Consider the following 26,261-nt stretch of genomic DNA (forward strand, 5'->3'; position numbering starts at 1 on the left):
TGCTTTGTTTAGATATCTAAGCAGTCTTGTTCAACTTCAAAGAAATTCTCACATAGCCAATATTGCCATTGTGAAAAAAATACTTTCACATATAAAATTGTAGAAGGAGCTTTTTTGTTAAAAGAATAATGCAGCATTTGCTTAAGAAGAAATAGCAATATGATGCAAATACTGGAAAAATTTTATAAATATCTTTTTTTTTTTTTTTAAATTGAGGTTCATTTTTTTAACTTATGTAGAATGTTCTACATATAATAGTCATTATTACCTCTGTAGTTATGTTTCAGAATAGTACACTCACTTATAGGTGTATTAAAAACAATGTAATACCAGGGGAGATTTGCCTTCGGTATTCCCCAATGGAAAACCTGTTTTCAATTACACTCATCTAGCTATACAGCCATTTAAATAGATACAGAGAGCAGAATTTTCTGCTAAATTTATTAAATAAGACCTCAATTCAGGGAAAAAAAAAACCAAAACAAAAGCACCAACATTTAAGCAGATTCCTTAAGATAAGTCTATTCTTAATATATGTTGATTTGGACAATTAACCTCCCTTGACGTGCTGGTCGTGCTTCTTGTGATGCAACCTAGGACATGGAGACACAGTTGGCCTTCTGGGGTGCAAGTACATGTTGCCAGTTCATGTCTGATTTTTCACCTACCACCTACCACCTACCACCTACCCCAAGTCTTTCTCCACAGGGTTTCTCTCAAACCATTCATCACCCAGCCTGTCCTTACACTCAGAGTTGCCCCCGCTCAGATGCCACCACCTGATGCTCTTCTGGCAGTGCGTGGTTTTCCATAGCCTTAAACTTCATGTAAATGCAGAAAACATACCATGAACAACACAGTGTCATACCGATAACCTTATATTCTGATAACCACGTGGCTATAAAACCGTTTGGCTATATTTTAGCTCAAGTAAATCTAAAAAGCCGTGGTTAACACATGAAAGACATGCTCTGCTGTCCTGTGCCTGAATCTTCAATGCCTATTTACTTGGCTATAAGTCTACTTGCAATATGTTGTTCACCTGTTGCTGTTAAACCAATTCCACTAAATTGCAATACTTGGTAATCCTGGGGAAGTATGATACTGTAGTATACTCAGTTGTGTGCACTGGACATGAAAATAAGCAAAAAGTATGAGTCAAATCCTCCTCACCTGAACTCTCTGGCAAGAAGCATGAGACACATGGTTCTGATTTACTCCATGCATTTCTACTACATGTATACAAACATATAATTTGTCTGTTTGAGTTAACGATAGTGTAAATTGTTGGGTATTCTAATTATAACTATATATGTAATTATATGTAATTATGTAAATATCTATACTTTACTATGCAGATAGCTATACATGTGTACTATATGTGTTGTTTTCCCATATTCTACCTATACTGTTCAGCTTGTGCTATGCTTATTTTCTTTCTGTTACTAGACTGAGGAACAGTGAATGTAGTAAAAAATGACAGTTAAATTATAGTACAGGAGCTCTGAGAATGGGAAATGCCAGTTTAAATGTATATAATTTAATAAATTATAGAGCACCAATTCTACCTCTATCTAACAGTTGTATCACTGCATTAAATAGACTTATGCTCATTGTTTCTGATCACACAAACTTAAGACAACTGGGCTGTCGCATAAAGGAAAAAGTAAACCATGCTTGTTAGGTGGTGGATTGGCTGTTTTTCAGATGGGATGTAATACAAGACCTTGTATTATCACTGTCAAAGCTCTCACGGCACTTCATGAGATGCAGGTTCATGTCAAAATACCTAAAATTAAAAAATAAATATTGTAGATCTCATTTCTCTGAGACTATTAGTTCACATTGCAGGTTCTAATTAAAAAGAAACCCCATACTTTTAGGTGCCTTGAAAGGTGTACGATTTGAATGAAGGTGATAAAAACCTTGCATGTCTTCTGCCTTGTACAACTCATTTGGTTTAGTTTAAATTTACTAATTAATATGTATAGTTCTCTTGGATATTCTTCAATTAAATGTGCCATGCAGTAGCAACCAGCTACTCTTACTGAAATTACTCTCTTTTAGTTTGGCAAATAACATTCTTCTTGGCTTTTTGTTCACAAAAAGAGAGTGTAGATGGGGTATACTTGACTTCTTGTCATTAGAAATATCGGTCACGTCATCATTAAGAGCTCATTAGAGAGATTACTAGATGTGTATTTTACTGGTCTTTATTGCTAAACCAGAAAAATTGAGTAATTAAAGATGAAGTACAGTGATGACAATTTTGTTTATTCTCATCTATTTCAGACCAGATGGCAAATGAAGGCCTTTGAACTTCTGTGGTGTTGTAGCAGGTAAAGAAAGGTTGTACAGAAGCAAAGAGGATCCCTAATTAATCCTGTGGCCACAGGAACCTTTCACATCCAATAAGCTACTGCAGACACTAAACAAGTTACTTTACTAGCAGATCTCCCAGGTCAGCTTGGGTTATTTTCCTATACTGAACTTCAGAGGTTGACATCTTCTTTATTCATGCCATGGAGGCATAGGCTTAACCACAGCCCAGCTTCTAGAGAACATATTCTATTAAAATGCAACAGTTTAGCACTGAACAGATTGGATTTGGGCCTTAACTGGCTCCTTGGCCCCAAGCTGTCTAACCACTAATATGCAAACATATGAAATCGAAGCTAACAAATGGGGCAATCAGGTAGAACATGGTGACTTATAAATAAACATCAGCAAAGCTCCTGAAGAAAACACTAACCGTGAATAAATAGCAGACATAATGTTTTAAGACAGAACAAGAGAAGTATAAAGTTTCTAAATAGATTCATTCAAAAGTTACCATAATTTGGTCTCTCATGTATATGTATGAAGTATTATATGAAATCTATGACCTTACACAATTTTCGCTCAGACTATCATATCATTTAGTACATGGAATGGATGGTGTTTATTTCATGAGCAGCTATTCAAGATTTTGTTTCCCCCATGTGGCCTCAGGCTTTAGTTATTATGGGAAAGTTAAATCTGCTGTAAAGGCAGAATTATTAATTTTCTCATGATCTAAACCACTCTTCAAATAAGTACCTAAATGCTTTACAGACATAGGGTTTGACACAACCTTGTGAAGTTTTTAGTCCATTGTCTACTTTAAGACTGTCTTGAGAAGACTTCTCTGGAGCAAAATTACTATTTTTATTTTTAAATTTTACATGACAAATTACCAAGCTCAGAAGAGAGAGAGCATGTACAAGTTTTCACTTCTCATAATGAAATCTGTAAAAGAATACTAATCTGTAAAAGGTGAGGTACATTAGGTCATTCCCTTGGGGAAATGTTTCTCAGAGAACGAAGCATCAGGCAGATTTAAAAAAAGGAAATGTAATCAGTCTTCCCATTGATTTATATTTATCCTTATCTAATTCTGTACACAATTTAAATTTAAATCCATCTACCATCTACTGCTACAATTTCCATCCACTGGAAATTAAAATCCAGTTGTTTACCTCATGCTGAATTATTCTATTTGCAGATACTTCATTTATGATTAATCAGAAATTGCAATTGAGTGAGCTAGGTATATTCATTAATAATGTATATCAATGGAGCCCACTAATCCCAGCCCACAGATTTTAATGACCTCAAACTCCTTCACTGTGTATATGCAGACAGTTTGCTCCCAAACAGGTTTTTTTTTTTTTTACTTCACTTCCTACTCAACCCTGTAATTGGCTACTCAATTCCTAATTAATATTAATGACTCAGTTTACCCTGGGGAAAATATTCAACAAAGTAAAAGCTACCAATTGCACATGGCTCATTAAAGTCACATTATTTTAAATATTTGAGAGGATGCTTCAAAAACATAACTAAGTCATTAAACCAGCTACATCAATGTTTTTGTGTTTTATACAAAAGCTGTCTGCTGTGTATGTAGGAATGTATTTAAATTTGTGCCTTAGCCACCATCAAAACACCGTCGTGAAATTTGGTGTTTCATCCTGTACTTTTGAGAACTAAAATCATAGATATAGAGTTAAATAGCCATAACCTGGAAGGATGAATTGATTTGTGAAATAAATTTTAAAGGATTAAGGAAACTATCTTGCTTGTGTTGTGCATGTTCTCTTCAATAAATATCAGCTTCAATGAACATGTACTGCCAAATCCTCAACTTGACCTGCATGGCTTGGTACTAACTAAACAAATAGACATGAAAATAAGCAAAAACTTTACATTTAGTAATCTTCATCTTCTCTGTAAGTTTCAGTCTTGAGTTAGAGAAGTTTTCCAAGACAAGCTACAGAAACACGCTTAAAAAAAAGATCAACGGATGCCAGCATGAAGGCTGCCTGTGCAAGTAAGCAGAAAATGCTGAAGAGAATCTCACAGTTTGTATGTATTAAAATGTACTTTGGTTCTCAGATACTCTCAGCTATTAACAACAGACATCTGTATATACCAGCATAAGCATCAGTGAGGCATCTTCAGAAGTTTTATGTCCCAGGCAAGCCTAACCATTGTAACAAAATAAAGGATGATTTTTTTTTTTTTGGTCAGTCTGTTGCACCAAGGATGCAGAGGACCTGTCTTCAGACCCATCCACTGCCTAACTTATAACAGAGACATGGACTCCAACCCTGGAACAGAAAGACTTGAGTGGTTTGGGTCATACCTAGAGGTGTAAATTTACTCACATTGTCAGAACACAGCCATGGAGGGGTATAGAAAGAGAGGTGTGATTTAAAGAAAAAACATTGATGGTGAACAGTGAGAATCAAATGTGGGAAGAGTCACATCAAGGCCAAGGTGAAAAATCTTACTGTCTCCGAAAACATTTTTCTCCAAAGGAAAAGGTGTTTGTAAAGGTAGTGGCCAGGTAGTTAAGAACAGGCAGACAAAGCCTAAATTTTTTTAGACTGTCCACTGAAGCCAAAAAGGGGCAGAGATTACAGTATTCTTAAACATAAAGCTGTAGGAAGTAGTCTGCACCCATAAGAAGCTTTACAGTTGCAGAGAAGAGGACACTGCCTTCACTGGGATCAGCCCAGCTGCCTGGGATGGCAGGAGAGGAAGTGCTTGCAACACCCACGCAGCATCTCAGAATGTCAATGCGATGTCTGCTTGGCTCTCCCTGCTCAGCTCAGGGTCATCCTTGGAAAAAAAACCTCCCTGTTTCAAGCACAGAACTAATTACTTCTACATTGCGGGAGAGAGAAAGGAGCAAAATGCTCAATTGCTTCTGGAGTCTCGGGAGGAGCGGAGCCTCACTAATATCCCTCTGCACCTGCGAGAGTGACAGGCCACTTTATAAGCTTCAACATTGATTAGCTGCTGTGGGTGCTTTTTTTCTTTCTGTCTGAACATAAGCACTGGCTGGTTCCAAGGAAGTAACTGAAGACTTACATCTGTTTACTGTCAGTATATATTTCGTATTGCTCCCAGGAAAGACTTTAATTTGCAACACACAGGCAATCATCTTTGTCGAATGGCTTTACTATGATTATTATTTGTTGTATACTGTTCTTGACACACTGATGTTAAGATCTGGGCCTACCTAAATGATCTTACAGTACAGAGGATCACTCCACATGTAGGGAGGAAAATCCTTTTTCTTTTTGAGGAGTGGTTTGGATATTTCTGAACAGCTAATTAGAGACACATACATTTTCTACCTTTAACCTGAAGAGAAACTTTTGGCTTTATCAATAAAGGTTAGGCACTTCACTGGAATAAATTAGAAATTTGTTTGGTAATTGAATGTTTTTATTGTAGTTTTGGTATACTCACTAAGGATCAGTTTTATGTTCTTAATTGATAGTGGTTTTTTTCATTAATGGTTGGTAAATAAATAGTGTTTTGTTTCTGGCTAATAACAGAAAACCAATACTAAAAATAAAATAAGAATGATAAACACAGGAAAAACGAGGATGCAAAAACTTGAGTTTCTATTACAGCCAATTGCTTTCTGTGAAGTTACTGATTTCAAAAGGCTTTGACCAGTATCCTAAAAACCTTTCAGCAGTACAGTCTGAAATTGCAAATATGAATAGGAAAATAATACAGGAATTGGAAGAAACTTCATGCACAATAATGTACTTAAAGAAAACTGTACTTCCAGTTATGACCTTAGCCAGCATAAAAACTCATGTATATTTATAGGACTTCAGAAAGCGTGCCCTCTTAGTGGCAGCAAGGCTCAATGGGAGAATTTGTGGTGTAATAGCATAATGTGTTAATAGCAATACCAATACCTGGCCGAGTCCGCTAATTGTGTCCCTCTGGATATGGGGGCCTCATTTGAACACATTCAAATTGTCCTAGTCTGCGTATGCCTGGAGCTATTCCAAGCTCATTTCACTTCATATATGCGCTCTAAAAATAAACTCAGACTATTGTACTTCATTCATTTAAAAGCACTTACAAGTGCTATGCTAGGCTTGAGGATTTAGTAATGTGAAATACTACAGGTACAGTGCAGTTGCTTTCCAGAGAGCTTCTAGGTACAATTAAGAAATGAGGCAATTAACTAGTCATATAATTAGGCTGAGTATGTTCACAGAGCAGTGAAACCTTCCTTATAAAGACACTTAATCCAGATGACCATAGTGTCCTGTGATCTCATGTGAAGAATATATGTAGGAATAGGTTACTGCTATTGCTATTTTAATGTCTAATTTCTCTGTACTCATGACAATGTCTTGAGGCTACTAGTTAAGTAGTTGTACTCCACTTGGCATATTAAGCTTACATATACCAAGAAATTCCTCTCCAACCATCTCTGAGACAAAAGAGAACAGTTGAATGCAAGAAGCAGAGAAGAACAGCTCTGGATACTGGAGGGACTGTTCTGTGTCTGCAGTGACAGCACATCAAAAACACAGTTGTTAATTTTAAGAACTGTAGTTTTCATAACAGTGATTTATATGGCTTTTGAGTCATTTGACATCTCTAAAAACAGTGATCTTGAGTAGCTGAATGGTTAAAGTGCTTAAAATTTTATCAAATGTATTACTTAAGGAAAATGCTGCCATAGTTCCCAAACAGTTTTATTAACTTCTCACCAAAATAAATGAATTCCTTAAAATCCACTTTGGACAAGTTCTCCCCTTTTATCATTCTTGGGAAACCATTTGTGAAGGAACAGGGAAACATCAATCGTATAAAACTGTGTAGGCAGAGATACACAGCTGATGCACTCATACACAGAGATAACACAGGTTCAAGAGGTATGATGCTGGACATCTATGGCTCTAAAGTGTAGAATTTCCAGCTGAAAAAGTATAACAACTTCAAGTTCTTCTGAGAAACTGGAGGTTGAAAAGGGAAAAAATACAAAGAGTGAAAAATAATCTGTAATAGAAATTGCTTCTTCTGCCTTAATACATGAAAAGTTGTTTCCTATCAGTTGCACAGGTGCAAATCTCAGCTGTTCCTGAAATTGCAGGATTGTAACTGACAGCAAAATTTGGTTCATCAAAAATAGTTATATTTTGTATTGTAGTCACCTTACAACAAGCACTGTCCTTTAGAAACAACCTTTTGAAATTGAATGTTCTCTTGCTGCCTTTTATCAGAGAACAGCAGCCCGCCAGAGCTCTCTGCAGTTTCCCAGGAGTGTCTGCAGACATTACAAGACATGAGCAGGTCAAAGCACATTAAAACATGAGAAAATTGCGGACAGATCATATCCAGAATTTACCTTTAATTGTCCTCTTCAGGCAAATATTCTTGCATAAATTCAGCTTCATGCACACCTGCCAGCAAGTTTGTAGAGTAAAAAAAAATAATATTTTTCAGGGATGAATAGTAAAACTAAATAAGATGTGATAGTCTAGAAGTACAGCCACAACAAAAATTTTTGAGTATTGCTGCTGATGGGGAGGAAACTGAAATACCGTTTAGAAGGGGAAGAAGTAGGACCATGTAATAGTTAAGGTTATTTTTGCAAGTGCTTAATATTTGGTTTTTGTAAACCTTAATTTGCCTGGAAATATTTAAATGAGCCTGTTTCTTTGCAGGCCTTTACAAATTGTATCAGCTTGTAACATTTTCAAAAGTGCTTCGGCAATATAGGACCCTTATTTTTGAAACAGACTAAAGCTCAGATTTAGAAAAAATGCATACATGCCTAAAGGATCACAAATTAATTTTTGACAGGACCATTCCTTTGAGGTTATTAGTGTAAATGACAGTACAAAAGAGCATTCACAAAAGCTAACTTCAACCTAACAAAGCTCATTTCCCCAGCCACCCTGCATAATTAATAGAAAGGAAACTCCTCCAGGGAGTGATTAGGAACAAGCAGTATGTCTGTATTAAGGAATGTGGTAAGGGTGACCAACCTTTCTTCTGGGGTAAGACAAGGTACCCTGTTCTGGTCCTGAATTTTCCTGGGAAGAAAACACATTCAAAGTGTTGAAACATCCCAAGCACTCAAAAGGAGAAGGGAACCAGGCTGGAGGGCTGGGGTAGTTGAAAAATACTTTAGACTATGAATGTTAATGGTGGCAGACAATTGTGTGCACATGTGAATGTCTGAAACTGAATGTTTGAACTCTCAAGCACCAGCCTATTGCCTGCCACCTACAACTGATACAGGCTGTTTGTGAATTTTGATAACACTTGGAACTAAAAAGAAGTGACACATATGGAATCATTTAATTAACAAGAGACACAAGTCAGGGCCATGAGTTAAGAGACTTCTCACAGGTTCTGCTTCTACAAATAGGGTGTTCAAATGGAGAATAACAGGCTAGAAACTGGGGAGAAGATTCTGGTAAAGGAGAAAAACCTAGAAATGCACCAACAAGCACTATGATTGCTGAGATCTGTAGCTCTGGGCAGCTTCGTGGCACACAGCTGACATAACTGTCCAACTTTCCCAGCAAAACTTGAGTGAATATTGCTTTGGAAAGTGTATGTGTAATAATCAAAAAGGTTAAAAGCCCTAAGCTTCGAAGCTCTTAAATAAATACCAGTATTCAAATCCATACAAGTTGTCATTCATTCTGTCTCACCCATGACAAGGGTTCACCATGATAAAGCATGAATCATCAACAGGACTTGCATCATCTACTGAGAAATGTTTTCAGTCTTGATGGGTGACAAAGGTGCTCAGCCACATCAGTCTTTGCTCATGTCGGTAATGCTCTGCATTCGGAGAGCAGAGGGGGAGTCCCAAAGCTCATAATACTAAGAAATATAGACTAAATCCATAATAAAGTTTGGAACGGAGTCTGAAGTTGCGTTAGGTCTAGTTTTGACATTGGCATAACTCGATATATTTCTATCATTGTTTTTGTAGGTGACACTTTTTTGAGCTTACTTGCAGTCAGCTGAGACAAAAGTTCAGTCAATTCAGGTGGTTTGGATTGGTGATCAGGGATAAACAACAAGAACAGTTAAATTTTCACACTCTCTAGGAGTTTTTGTTGGTTTTGTAGTTGTTGTTTTGAGAATGTCCGGCTCTGGTTTTTACTTGAAGCTTACCAGGTGAAATTACCCCCAAACCAAACTGCTATAAAAGAAAGGAACAGATCTTGAAATGCAAAACTATGGACTTTTGAACAACTCTGCTGCGCTCTTTAGCTTTTCCTCTGAGATTTCTACCCTCTGCATGGTTTCTGTAATTGCAATGTTCAATCATCTCATAGACATTATTTCAGTGCCTTATTGACTGAAATTATGCCTCCTATTCGCATCTGATAATGGTTCCAATTTTGATTCATACAATTCAGACACTTCACAGCAGTAGCAGCAAGAGAAGCACATTGTAATTATTTTGCAATCCCTTTGTTGCTGGTGTCATTTTCTCTCTCATCCCTGCATACTCTTTTTGTACATAGACATCCCATAATATACACTTAGTACTAGAAACAGGGAAAAAACAATGGAATGGAAGTCATGTTAAAGTCATGTGTTTTGACCTATGTGTTTTGTTACCACCAAAAGTACTTAACTGAAGTTTTAAATTTTGTCAGTCATTCATTTGGAACTAGATGCTCTCAGCTGCAGTGGGTTTAAGCCTGATGCAGTTCAGAAGGGGAAAATGGGTACAAACCCACTCAGAACTAGCTTCTCCTAGCATGCTTTCTCTTTTCCTTTTAGCAAGGAAGTGTATGTACTTCAAATTAACAATTTAGTTTTGCGCCACATAAAAATGCACATGGTCACATGTCTAGTGCAGCTAAAAAGGAGCTGTAAAACACCTGAGAGATTATGAAACCTATGAAGTATACCTATAACATCTAGGACAAAATACTGGTATTTAAATGATCCAGGGAAAGTAACTCCAGGTAGCTTGATTCAGGGTCTCAGAAGCCTAATCAAAAGTTTTCTCTAATTCTTAGATTGAACCTTTACTGAACTTTGATTGATTTCTTCTCCAGAATCTTTAAAGAATGACTGACTCCTGCTTTTTACATACTAGGATGTGTTTTCCATAACTTCTTACAGGTTTCTTTCCTCTAGGAAGTATGATTCATTTACTTATTTTTTCAACTTGCCAGCATTAGACACATAATTCAATAGCTGTCTAACCAGTTCCTAAAGAATGTGGTACCTTTTTCACACCCTACCCCAGTATTAGACTTTTATTCACCAGAATGAGTTTTTTTTGTTTTGGCAATAGCATGATAATATTTACTGTTATTTTGCTGCCTATCTGCTTTGAGGTACAGATCCTTTTTTTTCTCTGTTACATAGCCTTTTCTGTTTTGTCTCCAGATATTTTGTTTCTCCATTCTAGTGGAAAACTTTTTTGTTTTCTTTGTTAATTTAATTCTCTTGATTTTTGACACCATCTCTTCAGTGGCTAAGCTTATTTCTAACCTCTGACACTTTCTTCTGATGTTCTATACCTGAAATACTGTCAAAGTATTCCACAGGATGGAGAGAAATCTTCTGCACAAAATTTGACTGACATAGTGTGTACACCCGCTTTCCTACCTGGATGTAACTATGGTATTCCTCAAGGGAATACCTAGGAGCAGATGAACACAGACATAACATATAGGCACACACATGATGTTTATAATCTCAGACCACTTTTTATGCATAAAGCCCAATGGAAGTTAGCTCTAGTTTTAGTCATCACTCTGCTTTACAGGTAGTTTGAGTGGATTACGTGCTTACACTGTGCAGAAAGCCCCTGCTATCACAACTAACAAATGCCATACTTGCGGCTGCTGTGTCTGATATCCTTGTTATGAGCATTATTATATGTATATTTTGGCTTGACTTTGGTGTTGCCATGCTGATAAGCTCCCTCTGTTGGGTCATTTATTTGCTATTGTCTTGTTTATGCCAGTTTTAATTTCAGGTTATGGTGGCAACATCTTGTACTATGTGAGGCTTTACAACATGTAGTGTGTGCTGATAAAATGGGAGTGGGGGAAGCTAAATACTGTGTGGTAAAACACTATCATGTAGAGGATAATTTTCTACTTCTACAATGCTATGAGTGGGAGAGTCCATATAGGCAGTTTTAGGCATAGGTGCGTTAATAGATTGCTGTCACCACAAAACACTGTCTAAAACCAAAAGATGTTAAGTTAGTAATGCTGCATGTACTCTTTGTAAGAAGAAAACAGAAAACCAGGATGAGGCAAGATGTGGTCATACAGACAATATAATTGGCCCAAGGTTGATTTAAATTTAAGCCCAAAGTCATAAGCATGAAATATATCTCTTGTAAAATTAAATTAGCACATATCTTGAATATTTTATCCTGTCCTGACCTGATGCAGATAGAATACATCCATTGATTTTACTGGAAAATTTCCAACTCCTATCACTTGGGGAATCTGCCCTCTCATCAGCACTGAAGATCTGAGAGGCATTGATGCTTACTAAAATTAATGGGAATTGCTGATGTTCTTGAAAACAAATCCTGCAGAGTTGCATTATTTTAACTTGCTACTCTTTCTTTTCTTTTTTTTTTTTCTTTTTAATGTGTTTGCTATTCTTCTTATAAGGTCCAGCAGAAGGACAATATCCTGCAATGCAGCAAAATTTCATCTTTTTGTGACAACTGCTTTAGTGACAACCAATTTTCTCTGAGAAAGTAAGTTATTCAACAATGTATTGAACAAGAGATAACCACTTTCAGTGAACTGACAATGAGACTAGGAAGTGTCATCAAAAAAAATATTTTTCAATATTGCCATTTATAGTATTTGATGTATGTCCTAAAAGATGACTCCTTTTACCATAGTTGAAAAAACTGTCTAGATTTTTTTCCAGAAGAGAATATTATAGCCAGTAATGAAGTATTCTTGTAAAGTTTCTTCAAGTATTGCATTTGCATATATTTTAATGTCAAGAAATATCTAGCTTTTTGGAAGAGAAACACTGAACAGAGATGGAAAATCTCTGAGCCCTATTTATGTAGCAATGTGTGGGCATAGTTGTCAGTGAGCAAATCATGACCTTTCCAGGGGATGGTTCAGTCTGTTATGAGTATTTTTAGAGAGCCACTTAAGCAACAGATACCCAGACATCAGTTTGTTCTAGTGTCCTCAGCAGAAGCATTGGTGAAGGTGACCAAAGAGTAGTTCCAACTCTAACTCACAGCAGTGTCAGTTCAACTCTTACCACAGGCACAGACTGCTACAGTTGTAAAAAAAAAAAAAAGGCTTTTCCCATTTAAGGCAAATTTCATTCTCCTTTGCTCAGCAGCAAGGGGAGCAGTTAATGTTCATCAGACTTTTGAGTTTTAGAGGCAAGACCTTCCTCTGGCCTTACGCAGCTTATCTTGGATTCCATACATTAGTACTTAAAAGCCCATTAATCCTAACTGAACGTGCTTGACTAGAAACTTTGAAATAAAAAGTCAGGATAACTGTTGAACAAAACAGAGAGTATCCGCTTCTTACCTGATATTCCCCCTGACATTTCAGTATCCATCCTCTCTCAAACAGTGTAGCTGCAGCAGGAGAGATAGGGAGATATGAAGTGACTGAGCCACCTCTGACATTTATTTTGAGACTTGAAAACAATATTATGCATTTACAGTGCAGTCAATTTTCAAATTGAATTTATCCTTGTGGACTTTTCCAGCTTTCTTCTTATCAGGTGATAAGACTGTTCTGAGTTTTGGTCACATCTATTTTCCAGTCATGCTTCATAATGATTTGATGGTCCCCCATTCAGGAGGAAGAGTTTTGTGAGGGCACATGGAGCAATCCATCTAACCATACTTGTGAATTGCAGAAAAGGCCAGCAAATGGCTGAGATCATTGATGCTCTGGCTTAGCAGTCTGTCATTGAAGAAAAAAAACATTATTAGTGCATTAAATTTAGCATAGTGCTGAAATAAGTGTCTATATACCATGTGAGGAAATTTCAGCCCATTAATAAAAAATAAATCATTTGGTTTGCTTTAAATTCCTTCAGATTATCCGTTAGTTTTCTCACTCAGCATTTTTTTTCTGTTAATCTAACAACTGCTATCAGCAGTAGGGAACTGATTTATCCAGCTAGTGTTTTCCTGTAACTGATTTCAATTAATTCTGTACATCAATTTACAAATTCCAAATATGAAAGAAGATACCCAAATGGTATGAAACTTTGCACAGAAACATAAGTTACACAAAATCCATTCAGTGTTACACTTAATATATTACCTAATACCATGTAATAATAATGTATTACAACCACAGAAGTAGTAAAAATTCTGATTTCATGTGCAAAGAAGCTATGAAAGTCTTATTAAACAAGGAGACCTGCTGTAGTTTCCTAGTGTCTTACTTTATTGATTTTTAACTTTCATGGAATGTCTCAAGTCTTAGAACAAAACTTGTGGTATTAAATTGGTGACAGAGCATTTCCTCAAAATTTCCCTCCTTTTTTACTTCCACTATGATTTTTTATGGCAGTTTTCTAATTATTAGATGTAAATCCACAGCAAACCTTATGCCACATCCTATAGCAGGTGTGTGCCATGACAAGAGGCAAAAAAATCAGCCATCCATGTAATATTATGCTATCTAGTCTAGCATATGCAAATTTTATAGTAAGTGAGGCAAACATTATATAGTGCTCAGACTAATATTTTGTGAACATTTTTGGTGTCTTGATGTTAACATTCAAAAACATTGAATTAAAAGGTGAATAGATTTTAAGTTATGACACATCTCTGGAAAATACCTATCACTTGAAGTATTTTTAATTGCTTGCTTGAACCAAAATACCTATTATTTATGGATTAAAAATGATGTCTGTTTAGATTTGTGTGAAGCATAGTGTAGGTTTTCACTGCTTTAATATATCAACTGAATGGCCTGAAGACAAAGTCCATCCAACTCCTGCAAGTGAAGAACAGAAAGTGCCCTGTGCCTTCTCTGCCCCAAGTCCAGCCTCTCAGGTAGACTTCTATGTTCTTCTTATAAATTTTCTGTTTAATGAGCTTTGGGTGATGAGGAAGAGAAATCAATCAATTTACAAATTTTTTCTGACTAAACCAGTTATTTAGAGCTCCTGATTATAACAAGTATCACAATATTATTATTTTACTTTTGTGCAGTACCTTCCATCCCAAGGCATTTCACAAGTGTACTCCCAGAAATGCACCAAACCTAGAAGAAAGAGCAACAGCCTTTTGCTGAGATCTGCAGTTATTTTAACTTAGAACACACTGTTGAGGCCCATATATATATATATACACTTAGTGCTTTGTTTCTATTTCTCATCCAAAAGATACTGCACCGGATGCATCTGCTCAGTCCTGCTGCATAAGGGAATGAACAGAAACAGAAATATACAGTCAGCATTTTTCTCTACTTTTTAGCAGACCCTGTAGGCTGGATTGAAGAGCATTAATAGACTGCTTCAGTAGACAAACTAACTTGGCTATGCCATCTTCTGTCTACAAAACAGTCAAGGAAGCACAGTTCCTCCAACCTCCTCTGACATCTCATTCAATGAGCCTTTCACAGCTTTTCGTATGTGAAATCAGAACTGTTACTGTTTCTCTTGCACAGGTGTACTATAATCATTGTTGTTGTATTACTCATATGTTTTTGTGCTGGGCTTTCTATGACAGTTTTCTGATTTGAACGTCCTTGAGTAAACAGATCTAAATCTCACTGAGGCAATACGTGTGTTCCGCATATGTGCGGACTTTGGTGGGACAATGGTATTCTTTCTACAGGATGAACTGAAACAAATTCTTCTGTGAGTAGCATAGTTAAAACTGTTTTTCTTTCCCATGTTAATCCTGGGAGCCCTGACATTCTCACCAGGAATCAGACAGCGGTGAGAAGCACAGTACCTGGTTGGGCTGGCCAGGAGACTGCTGACACATGTGATAAACAATGGCTGTACTCAGCCTAGTTTTCCTTCAGGGTGAGTAATTAGACTGGGTCAACATCACCTGTGCAGCTATTCATTTTGATGAAGTCTGCAAAAAAGAAATGATCATTTGGACTGCCATGCACGTCTCATATTTATGTCTCTTGGAAGTCCTCTATTATCATTGGATTTCATAGTAAAATCTAAAAGTTTTTCTGTGTTATATATAATGACCACAAGAGTACAGTATTAAGTTAGTGGAGCAAGATGACACAAAAAAATTATGCCCATAATCAAGTGGGAGACCAGAAGCAATGATGTATAAAGAAGGGTGCTTTTATCTACTTGTATTTTTGTCACTATGTGGAAAAGGAAAGATTTCTGTCTAGTGAATGAGAAAGACATACTTTGTAGTGCAGGAAATAGGGCATTCATCTAAGAGAAAGGACTTTCAAGATATGATTCTTGTCAACAGATTTATAATTATTTAATATAAAACTCAGCTATTATTAATAGCTGAGTGCCCTAAAGAACAAGCTAAAAAAGTCTCCAGAAGTCCTGTTGTCTTTTTGTTTCCATGAATATAGAAATCTTATGCTTCAGAACAGCAGTTTTCAAAGTTGGGATGAAGAGTGCTCTGGGCTGTAGTGAGGTAATGAGAACATTTTGAGCAAGTGGCTCTTTGCATTTTGGATTTCTCAAGCTTAAGAGAAAACTAACCTGAAGAGTACTTTTTTTCTATCCGTAGAGGTTAGGAAATGTTTTTTTGTGGTTTTCAGGGTACCCAAGGCCTTTGAAAAAGATGGATAGATATGAAACAGTATGTATTGGAGACATTTAACTTACTGAATTAGCAGCTGGAGGTCAGGCAGGACACTGTGCTATACAATGGTGTTACACTATTGAATCTCACCCTACCTGCGTGTCAAATACTTTCGTTTAATTTTACGGATTTTGTCTCCTGCATTGCTTCCTCCACAGGTGCATGTTGCAAGGTGCTTAATCTCATACACATTCTGTGCACACCTACCAAGGTTTGAGCCTTCATGGGCCACAGATATGGTTCTGACTTATCCCTGGGCCGCATTTGGGTGACGTACTTAATATTCAACAAGTCCTCTTAACTGCTTGCTCTTTGATTTTTTTTTCCTGGCTCCGAAAGAGGAATTTTTGCCACCTGTATTCTCCCAAAAATCTTCTCAGGCAAACACTCAGAGGAACTCACAATGTAAATGTTCTGATGCAAAGTTTTAAATTATTATTATTATTATTATTATTATTATTATTATTATTATTATTATTATTAAGCCCTACATTATTCATGGGTATAAATGGACTTTCAATCACAAAAAAACACACTATAGTTGAAATGAAATTATATTAGCTTCTTTTAGACAGAAATATTGAAGACTGAGTGCTATGTCTCTGATGACTAATCTAGAATAGGGGTTGAACCCTCAAGACTTGCGACTGCACCTTCTCTTTAAAATGCTGTGGCCACCTTGTGCCTTTCCTAAATCCATTTGATTAGATTATAGCACAAATGTCACAATTTTGATTTTTGTTATTGCACTATATGGACATAACTAGTTTCTTAATTTATGTTGTTAAACATTTTGTGAGAAAATTGCCTATTGTGTTTTGTTGTGATTTTCATTAATATAATGTAGCTCAGCTTCCTGTAAGATTAAAATCAAAGATGAATAACTGCACTCAGCGAGAGCATGCCATTTGCTAATTCATCTGAGATCAATAATGATTAAATGAATAATTTAGTGAACCACAGTGCACCCTTTTTAGCTGCTTTATTTCCTTCCACAAGCTACACTTGCTATTTGCAATAATATATAGCATTTGGAGAGCTAGGGGAAAAGAAAGACTTTTTAATGTTTTTTTTTTCTTTTATTTCCCTTTATTATTTTCTTAGTAAGCAGAAAATGAGAAATTTTATTTTTTTTTTTTTTTTCTGAATACTTGACTGAAAATCCTTTGGGAATTTAAAGTCTCAATATTATTTTCTTTTAAAGCCCTCTTTGGACTTTTTAGTTTTCGGTTTATGATGGCTTCTATGCAGCTCATTAAGATGCTGTGCAAATAAGTGATTATGAACAGCATATGTAAGGTTGCCAAATATACGCTGTTTTATATATGCATAGTGATTCTAATAACACCAGAAAGTTGTAAGACTGATTTTTTTGTAGCAAGTCCAAAATGCCTAGAAGAAATTATTTGGACTTGAGCATGAACAAACCATCTGTAAAAACCTGTTAGCCAAGTGACCTAAATTGAGAGGCACAGGTCTTTCCAGGTATTTGTGTGTGATGCCTCTGTTGAGAGTCATTTTAATCAGTAAAGACTGAAAAGATCAATCATCTCTTACCTTTTACATCCAAATGCAATCTAAAATGTTTCTCAGCCAAAATCTTATGAGTAATCCCGCAAGTATTCTCAGACCACATGGGAAACACAGCAATTAAGCCAGTTCCCCTCACTCCCAATAACACCATTCTTCTGTTTTTAGTTTTTATTGAAAATTCCATCAAAGGAGACAAAGACAGAGATTTTAACTTATACAAAAGTCACCACATTGGGTCAAGTCATGGAGTCAAATAGAAAAGATGTGTCCAGTGAAATCCTTTTCCCCAGAGGTGATTAATGCACTGTTTAGGTAGGGCCCTCTCCAGGGAAGTATCAACTGGGAGTTTTTTACTCACGAGTGAACTGGAATTATGTTCCCATACTTATGTTCCTATCTTTTCTTCTAACAATCAGTCTCTGGGTGAAAAGGAGAGAGAAAGGAGAAAAGGCAAAAAAGTATTAATTTTTGAAAGAGCATCAGGGAATGAAAGAATGAATGAACGGATGGAGACATTCATTCACACAAGATTTTAGCTGATCTGAAGCGTGTTCTAAGACAGATATCTTAGAGACATTCCTGAATAAATAATTTAGAAAGGCTCCTTCGGCTAAAGTCACTTCTTTACTACTTTTCATGCAGTTATTATGACGACTTCTTAAGGATATACTTTTAGGATTTGAGAGATAATGTGAGTGTCCCAACTTTCATCTTTACTTTAAAGGGAGAAGAGATACCTTATAATGCTTATGGCTGCATATAATAACTAGAAAGTTTTTCTCTAATGCTCAAAACATAAATATATCTCTTTTTTTGGTCTCATTTTTAAGGGTAATACTTTGGGAAATGTGAAAAAGAAAACTGACACATCAAGAGTGCAATTTTGGGTGCTATGGTAAAGGTGTACGGTGGGACATTTGATAAAAAACACAAGATATTTGAATCTTTCTGGACCTATATGTAGGTGAAGGCTAGACAATATACCTTAGGACATCCTAAACAGCACTTGGATCCTGTATTTAGACAAATGAATTAATTCCATCACTTAGTGTAATTATTTTGACAGTTTTCTCTGATCTATTGGATTAACTGCTTAAATCGAGGCATCAAATTTTCCCTCCTTCATAAAAAAACTGTGAAATTTGACTAAGTGTGTTTCATTCTGACAGTGGTATCTAGTACCATAATCCCTGTGTCCCTTCTCAGTCTTAGCCATAGATATGATACGTGAAGGAAAGAATCATCAACATGTAAAAGACCTATGTTAATGCAAATAGCTTTTACTGTTATTCCAATTATTCTATACTAAAATCTGAAAATTTTGCCTTTTCACAGACAATAGACAGTAAGAAGAACTGGGATCTAGTATCCCATGCTAATGTTATACTGTGTCAGTATTAAGCAGAAAGCTATTGATTTGAACAACAGTGTTGCATGACATGTCATTAGCCTGTGTCAGTGAATTAAAGAAAACAAATTATCTGGAAAGAGAAAATTAGTTTGATAATACTGCTGGTAGTCATAACAATGCATTGATTATGTATTAACACAATAAGATACATAGTTTAATGCAGTATATTAATTTCTACATTGACATTCCTAGATATTTTTAATATTAGATGTAATTGTCCCATTATACTTTCTGGTTTCTATCAGATTACAGGGGCTTTTCACTGTTCGAGAATTTGATATAATCCTTTTTTCCCATGTGTTTGCATTTTTTTTCTTTTGGATTAGAGAAAAGACAGAGCCAAGATGGCCCTGTAGCTGATCCTACTGGCTACATGCTGCGAAGAACTTCTGCCTGCAAGGAAGATTTTTCTTTGGGGTGTTTATGAGCATAATGTGACTCAGCTGTGTTACTGGCAAACTAGGAATAATCAACTTTGCATTACCCTATTTGTGTCAGTGACATACACTCCCCGTTGTGTTTAACTATCCATATTAGGCATTCTCAGGGATATATAAATCTGAAAATCCATTTAATTTCAAAACTGAGATATGTGGTGAAGTGATGATGAAAAGAGCCCACAATATGTTTACGGTTGTGACTTTTAAAAAGTCATTTGCTATGCAGCATTTCTTCAGTGTTCTACAGAAATAATTTCACAAAATTCAGCACTGGGCAGTATATTGTGGAGACATTTTCATGTCCCTCAGCTGGTTCAGGTTTTTTGGTGTCATTATTTTCTGCGTGAGGAATTCCTTTCAGAAACCCAGTGTTTTTCATTCCCCAGCAGCAGCACTGTCAACAACCCTATTTGTCAGCCTGACTGAGGTATTTACAAATTGCTTTAGATTTGCACATTAACATGATGCAGAATAACCTTTTACATCCAGTATCAGGAGATATATTCTTAATACAAACAACATCTAATAAATGCATCAAGGCACTTCTTACGCAGCCCCTGGCAGATAGAACGGCTCCATTGAGGTAGCTATAATCTTTTCATCTCTGGCTTAAAACCCTCTATTTCTACTACCTGCAAATGTCAGATATTTAACCAATACTTACAGATAGATTGATAAAGGCATCACAAGTGTCTTTTTTATTTAGATAAAAATATCTAAGAAATCACTGCGGAAAGAACTCCTACAGAAAGTACTAAAATAATAGATTTGAATTACTATAGTGGAAGGACTCCTACATTTGTGTTAAGAGAGCTAGCTCGAATACTAGAAAAGGCCCTTCTGTGCAACATCCACCTAGGAATAAGGCAAATTTACTTTGCTTCTTGGCAAGATATAGGGAGCATACAAAATTTTCCAGTGTGATGGGTTACTGATTAGCTCTCTCACATAAAGCTAAGTAGGTCATCCCTGCACCAAACTGAAGTTACAGCATAGACATGACTCAGGAAAGGGATATTTTACTAGAACTATTTTTTTTTCCTCTACAGTTCTAGTTGTTGATTTAGAAAGACATTTTTCATGTTTGACCTCCTTATATCCTAAGACAGACATATGGAACAGTGACTATAGCAAGTTTTTGCATGGATTATGATATCCATGGTAAGATCAAATTTTTCTTCATATGATAAATATATTATCTGAACATGTTTTCATTATTTAATACGAAATAGAGGATATCAATATCATTTGATCTGTTTTACCAGAGAGTAACAGACTGTCTGAAAATTATTGACATAATTTATGCCATACTTCATGACACTGTCATGTAACCTCCATGACAGCTGAACAACACCTGGAAATAGCTGAAAATTGTTTTCTATATTTTGGTAAGATGTGTTCTGAATACAATAACAAGGCCTCAACCTCTATTTTTAGGTGCAATGATACATATAACAATTGCCAAAGGAAAGCTACATTAATTTTCTTCTCAATTCTGAGAAGTGAGTGCAAGTTCACTGTAACCTGCAACCTAAAACAATGAATGTCAAAAGAATCAGTATAGCAGGCAGAAAGATAGAGTCTAGATTTCATGTAATCTAATTTTAACCATCCCAAATTTAAATATCTAGTCTAAATCGCTCTACAGTCAATGGAGATAGTCAGGCAGCTCAGGAAGGACAGCATAGGTAAGAGTGGCTCCTCAAAGACCAAAATGTGACATTTAAGGTGGATAGGATGAATTATCCTGTGGAAATCCCTGTAGAAGTACTCACTGCCTGTGGAAACTGGAAACGAGCATGATTCAATCAGCTAATTTTTTTTTTTTCAAGTGCTGTTTAAGCCATCCTTACAGGGATGACATTATGTCAATGGATTTTCAAGTAATCCAGCAGTAGAAGATCAGATGGAGGCCTGTAAGCATCTCAGATGTTAGTGGGTGCAAGCGAATAGGAAACTGAATCAAGACACTGAGTTTCAAAAAACCAAAATTAGAACAAATAGGCCTCAAAGAGCAGAATAATTTATAAAGGGCTTTAATATAGTACTAGAGGTATGCCAAGATTATATCTGTTAAACTAGATAAGGCACAGGTCAGGGAGCCAAAATAACAGTTACATGTTAGAAATAAAAATAGCTTAGAATAAACAATGATGGGACAAGCCAATCCACCTCAGCTCTCTTGCAGGTTTTTCTGCAGTGATTTTGCAAAGGCCTGCAGCTGGTTTATTTCTCTCAGGATTCTCAGCCTCACTGATGAGCTTCACTGAGCAGACCTGGTCAAATAGCAGTACCACAGATGAAAATTTCTTAGTTATGACAAAACCAATAAAGAAAAAAAACTAGCACATGCTAATGTGGTTTTGTCTTTCCGTCTTTCATGGATCTGTTCTTCCTCTTCCTCTCCTCTCCTCTCCTCTCCTCTCCTCTCCTCTCCTCTCCTCTCCTCTCCTCTCCTCTCCTCTCCTCTCCTCTCCTCTCCTCTCCCCTCCTTTTCTTTCACTTTTTAATTTGCTTTTTAATCCAACTGCAGACCAACATTTTACCTCCAGCTCTCTCCAGGTCCAGCATGACCTATGCAGGAAGGAGACCTTAGAGAAGATATCTTATCTCTTAAGTAGGAAGATGAGCTAGGATTCTGCTCAGACTGAGTTTCAAGAGTGCTTACTGAGCAGCTCAAAGTCCCTGTAATTGAATTAGAAAATTTATTTTACTTCTTGTGGTAATGAATCTATTGATTGAGCAAAAATATTTTTATTTCAACAATTATTAAAAATGAAAAATTATCACAAATACATGAACATGCTCAATAGTATGACAAACATTTTAAATTTTACTAAAACTCAGTAAGGCTGGGAAACATTTGGGAATAAAATTATATAGTTTTACAGTAACTTCTACCATATTAATCAAAACTTCTGTAATGAATGGAGGAGTAGACTGTAAATGAAGATTTTGCATAGGATTAAATGAGTATGAAGAAGAACCAAATCTGTTTAGGACCCTACATCACTGTTCTTATTGATTTCTGGAGATGCAGGTTATTAAATATCATTCAGAGCATTATAGTTAATTCAGCTATTGAATCAAGAGGATTTGGAGACCCTTAAACTCTCCAAAATACAGGTTCTACATTACTTGAGAGGTTGAAGGAGCTGCACTGCTGAATCAATTAGAATATGTTCCAAATAACTGTCAAACCTGCTTTGTATTTCTACCACTTTTAAAAAGCACAAAATTTGATGGCCTTTCCAACAAGGAATAAACTCAGCCAAAACTCAGTCAAAACTTCAGAATAGGCCAGCTAGTAGTAGAATTCAAACATCTCTCAGTCTCTCCAGGGAATTGACTTTTGCTTACTAATTGCTTTGGTCTCCTTGATATGTTTCCTGCTGTGCTGCTTATAAGCCTGACTGATATTCTAGAAATGCCTTCTAAATGACTTCCTTATCAGTGACAAATTCTTTTAGGTCCCTTGAGGAGCAAGTAAGAGAGTTGTTTTATCCTCTTTCACTAGGATACGAAGATTACTACTGCTCTTCCAAAAACTTACAGAAGCAGGCACTTATTTTAATGCTGCTTTCCATTATGAAAATTGTTTATTGTGGACTTAATGCTGCATCTTACTCTGATCTCTTGGAGACAAGTCAATGGCACAAAATGAAGAAAAAAATGTTGGAAAAAATGCCTAATGTTGCAAATTCTTTGGTTCACTGTTTGTTTAGGGTAATGAGATAGCAACAAAGTCGAAAAGAAAGGCAGTGTTCAAGCAGGCGCAGTGAAAGGATGAAAGAGAAAGATAAATAACTGTAAGGAATCTCAGATGGGGAAATGGAAGAGAAGTAAGTTCGTTAAAGTAAATAGTGAACAAGGTCAGAACACAGAAAATCTAGCTGAAACTACAGATACCCTCAGAAGGATACTTCTGATGTTCATCCTTAGCCATTTTTTTCTCCCTTTATAGTGCATCTGACCCTCTTCATTTGGCCTGTTCTTAAAACTGTGTCCTGGTTTTGTTAAAAACAAGTTTCTCTTTCAGTGAATTTTTTCCTGTCAGCTAAAGCCTTCATATTAACTGCATTTTCCTGGAGAACCAGACACATGTTTTGGTAAAACCTAGCAATGGAATGCAAACTTATTGATAAGCATGGATGGATATATCGCGAGAGGGGCGACGAGGAACAATTGACCAACTGTGTATAACATTCCATTCACGTGAATACTTCATATAAAATGGGAGATCACGAGGATCTCGGCCCTTTCTTTCCCTTTTCCCCTATGGCCGACATTAGGAGAGGACCTTGCTAGTCGTCCCTGTGAACTGAGGCCTAGTGAGAGACTGAATCCAGCTCTAGTTGGCTGTGGAGTCTAATCCAGGACTTTGGGTGCCGGCTCTGCAGTTGCTGAGACTTTCAAGATTGGTTTTGTATATTTTGTATTATTTTCTCTATTCTTATTAGCAGCATTAGTAAAACATCTTTAATTTTTTCCAACTCTCTTCTCTCTGTCCTTCTTTTTTCCTCCCAATCGCCTCTCCTGAGTGGAAGGGGGGAGAGGGAGGGGCAAAAAGGGGGAAGTGGGGGGGGAAGAGGGGGTTAACAATACATCTACCAGGGTTTTATTGTCACCCCGCAATCTTAACCCTCGACAAACTGTTATAAATATTATCCTAGTCTTTCTCTAATGAAATTATATTTCCTTTACATTTGTTTAGTCTCTGAATCTTTTTTGCTCTCTGTGCCCTGGATTCAATCAAATAATTACATTTTTTGTAGGAACACCCTAAGTTGAACTCTGCATGAGTGGTAATGGAGCTCCAGCTTTGGAATAGCCTATATAGTGAGACTTTGAAATATGACGGTCCTGATTTGATAATGACTGGGAATTTTAAAGCAAACCTTGAGGTTGCACTGAGGGATCAGAAGATGAAGTTTTTAACTGTACCTAAAGCTGACACTGTGTTGTAATACGAATGGAAGTTCTTACAGATGTATGGTGCCTTTCGTATTCATCTGTGAGGAAAGATGTTTGATATTTCTCAGTGATGTTAGATGACTATAAGTCATTTGTAGAACAGAAGAATCTCTTTCCAAAGGAGAGGTTTTGAGGGACTTGGCATTGCACTCAAAGAGAGCACTGTGATACCAGGTGGAAACGGTGACGAGAATATAAGACTGAAAGGGTTTTACTGAAGCTTCAAACTATACCAGCTTCAAAAATGTATGAAATACGTTTCTTTTCACAAACTCCATCACTATCCCGTTAGACATTTTTGGCTGCACCAAAGGAAATTTCTTTCCTCTTGCAACTTAATTGTACAAATGACAAATATCTTCCTTAGTGATTTTATGCCAGTGTTGTCCCTTAGCTCAGGTACTTCTCTCCCATCTATGGTCTTTACCTCCTTGATATGATGGCCAAACAACCCTTCCACCTTCAATCTCCACTCCCTGCAGCTTACCTTGAAGTGGGAGCCCCTTTTGGCTCTGACTGATAAGGAACTAAGATTAAAAAAGTGAGCAGTACTTATTATCTTCAGCAGAGGTCAGTGGTGCAGTTTACTATGAAATCAGTTGTCCCAAAAGTACACAGAGACCCTGCTTCTCAAAACTGCTTACCTAAACCAGATGGCCTAATGTTCATAACCAATTGGCTTTCAGAGATGTCAGAGATGAAGAACCACAAATTCAGCACATCATGTTTGCTGATACAATCACTATCTTTAGTTAAAAGGGTTTGGGAACCCTTTGGAATGTTTGGTAACCAAAATATAGTGGAAATTTCTTACATGTTCCTACGGCATGTATCTAAGTTTCCAGACTCTCCCTGGACATTATACTTACAATTACATTCTCTGTGTTGATCAATTGCGGTTTGCAAGATTCCACTATACTTAACCTTACTTTATTTGCTACTGTGATTTTTTGATATTTCATCTCTTCTTTTTGAATGTAATCTAGACTTTTGCATAGACTAGATTTAGCTTTGTTCCTGATGGTGTTCTGGGGAATAATGCCCACTGGATCACTTATTTCTGTGTGAGAACCTGAGTGTTGGGCAGAATAGTTGTCAGGTCCTTCATCAAGGTGTTTTGGAGGGGCCTTTATCTGTCCAATAAACAGAAAGTGATTTTAGGAAGACCATTCTCTCCTAGTCTAAGTTACAAATCTAAAGTTGAGTGTTACAAACTGTTCCTCCTCTGCTCTTCATTCTTTGAATCACATTTTCTTTCTCAATTACTGTGAAGTCTTTAGTGGACAGCTTTAGATAAAATAGGCAATTACTTGCATAATATATGCAAAAAAAATAATTAGCACATCAGTTTATAGTCAGATTCTAAGATAAAGCACAGTGAATCTGAAACAAAGAAATACACGTCCTTTTCTGCTATTTTCATCATGGAATTTATATCAGTTTAAGTTTTATTATAATCACTGCATCAAATAAACAAATAGTAGGTAAATCAGACATGATTTGCATGTCAGTACTTGAATAGAAATACATGTCAGTACTCAGTACAGAAAATGCAAACCACATCATCTGTTTGGTCTGAGTGAAGGATCAGAAAAGTCAGGTCTTAACTTCTCCTTGAAGCCTTGAGAAATTGTGGTGGGCTAAAGTGTCAGCTCCATGCAGCTGCTGTACATGAGCTGCTCTGGGAAGGATTGTGGTGTGGCACTTGCTATTATGTTGCCTCAGGATCCTTTTGGGCAATGTAAATCTTTTAAGCTTGGAGCACCACCAGAGTAGCCAAGCTTCAGGAGTCTAG

This window comes from Nesoenas mayeri (genome assembly GCF_963082525.1).
Source record: "Nesoenas mayeri genome assembly, chromosome: 2".
Lineage (NCBI taxonomy): Eukaryota > Metazoa > Chordata > Aves > Columbiformes > Columbidae > Nesoenas > Nesoenas mayeri.